Raw genomic sequence first — 2,492 nt, forward strand, 5'->3', positions numbered from 1 at the left:
AATGATTATCAAGCATTGCAGCATCTCTCCACCAGCCTCTCACCGTTAGAAAGGTGGCAGAATGACAGTTTAAATACCCAGGGAATGTGTTTCACCTCAGTTCTGTTTTCCACTGGGCATCCGTGACATACAGGATGGTCTGCCAGGCTGCAGGCAGAGGTCAATAAACAAAGAGAAACCCCAGACCATCTGTACAGGGACTCAGAAGCCTTCTAAATCTAAGCTTTGCCAAAGATTTTAACTTCCAGGACCAGCCTAGAGAAAGAAATTTAAATTCCAGAGGGTGGGAAAGGTGATGTATGAATGATTAATTGAAAAAGCAAGTATCTATCCATCATCCTTACAGTATTCAGTTAGAAATTTCTGTGAGCTAGCCTCAAGAAACTTCACTACGAAACTGGAAAGCCATTACTAGGAACAGGAAATGCCCCTGGGTATGAGCATTCTAAAGAATTGTGACCTGACTGCATCAAGATCTGATTCATCTTTTATTAAAAGCTGAGAGGTAAAGAACTGTGGGGGTAACTAAGGCCCCACCAAAGTCCAGCAGAACTGCCCTCCCAAAGAAACAGCGTTTCTTTAAAACAAATGTGCCTTTCCAGATGTCACAGGCAGGCAAGTGATTGGGTTTCGCAGGGTAGTAAATAGCTGCACGTGTGCATATATTCATAGGCCAAGAAGGGACAGCTCTGAACCAGAAAAGGACAGTGGGGCTTCCTCTCTAAAGCGGAATGCAGAGTGAAGGGCCCTGGCTTCAAGCAGCTGGTATCCAAGACGGGGAGAACAGAAATAGATTCACTCTCTGGGATACTGCTGCCAACATACTGAGCCCCTGCAGCAGTTGCCTTGATTCAAAGCAGGCCCTCTCCGTAAACTGGCCAAATGATGGCCTCTGGGCGTGCAACCCATTTATCTAGCAGGCTGCACTGTAATGGAAATGAGAGACTTCAACTAACGGTGTTTGAACTAGGAAGGTAAGGTCTGAGAGTCCCAAAGAGCTGGAAACCCAAACACCAAAAAACACCAAAAGACCATTTATTTTGAATCCATTTCAAAATAAGGAAAAACAAAATTCATTTGAAGGTGCTCCAAAGACGAGTTCCTTACTTCTGGAAGAAGTACCTTTTTCGTACAGCTGCCTCAGCAGCAATGCTTCTTATTCAAGTATACTCTAAAGCAAGCAGAGCTACAGATAAGAAAATGCCAGGAAGGGGCGGAGCGCAAATCCAAACAAGAATCTGCATCTTTAAGGTGTCTGAAACCAATAAAGACTTGGCTGAGAATGGGTGCCAGAAACACATTCACTATGAATACAGTGACATTCACTAAGAATGTACTGAATTGACGAGCCTCGTCTAATTTTTCTTGAGGGTGAAGGTAGGACCAGTTCTGTCTTGCATTAAGAAGCTCAGAACAAGATGGGATGCAGAGTTAACCTGCACACTGGATTTAAAGGCGCAATCAAGCACAGACACTTACATTCCCTGTTTTACTGAGAAGTTGCTGCTTGGGTGAGATCTGACCCAAGTCTGTTTAAGCTGGTGCAGCTGGAGAGACTGGTGGAACCTGGCTTTCTGATGCCATCCTCTATTTCACCCCAAATATGAACTGCTTTCTTTTCTTCAGCTCAATAACCTAACATTTAATTCACGTTTGCTCTGTTTGCTTAACAATTCCGACTCTAAATAAAACAGCTTTAGTGGCTCAGCTGGAAGGTCCCAATTCCTTTGTCAATTCCTGACTAAAGGAAAATAAAAGTGGCAAATGAGTCTTAGAGACACCAAGTCTAGGACTTGCAAATTAGCATCCCTGAGCTGCTGATAGGCAGACGTATGGAGGATATGCTTCTCCTGGGAATTGCCATTTCTCACCACCCCTCTCAAAACTAGCAGGTAGCTCTGGGGAAGGGGAGACTGCCTTCTATCCCAGTTTGGTGATACACACCTTAGAGAATTGGTTTTGGTAGCAATATCTCTTAGCTTATCTAGATTAAACCTACCTCCCTGTTGACCTGGTTTCATCCTTTTTGGGATGTGGTGGTCTTAAGCTATGTCCACAAATTCTTGGATACTGCTCCATTCAGTAGTGAGGTGTAATTCCTCTCTCCTTGAGTGTAGGCTGGGCTTAGTGGCTTGCCTCCAAAGAAGAGAATAAGAAGACTAGGTCATAAAAGGCACTGCAGCTTTGTCCTTGCCCTGCCTGCCTCTCTGGGATACACTGCCCAAGGAGAAGCCAGCCTGCATGGTGTGAGGACACTCAAGTTGCCCTATGGAGAAAACACCCGTGGGGAGAAACTGAGGCATCCTGCCAACAGCCACAAAGAGGGAGCTTGGAAGCAGATTCTCCAGCTCCAGATGACTACAGCCCCTGCCCACATCTTGACGCAACTCCATGAGACCCCATGCCAGAACCCCTATGCTAAGCTGCTCACTCCCACATTCTTAACCCGCAGAAACGGACAGATAATGTTTGTCATCTTTTTTTTTTTTTTT

Source organism: Propithecus coquereli, unplaced genomic scaffold (assembly GCF_000956105.1).
Source record: "Propithecus coquereli isolate 6110/MARCELLA unplaced genomic scaffold, Pcoq_1.0 Scaffold117, whole genome shotgun sequence".
Taxonomy (NCBI): domain Eukaryota; kingdom Metazoa; phylum Chordata; class Mammalia; order Primates; family Indriidae; genus Propithecus; species Propithecus coquereli.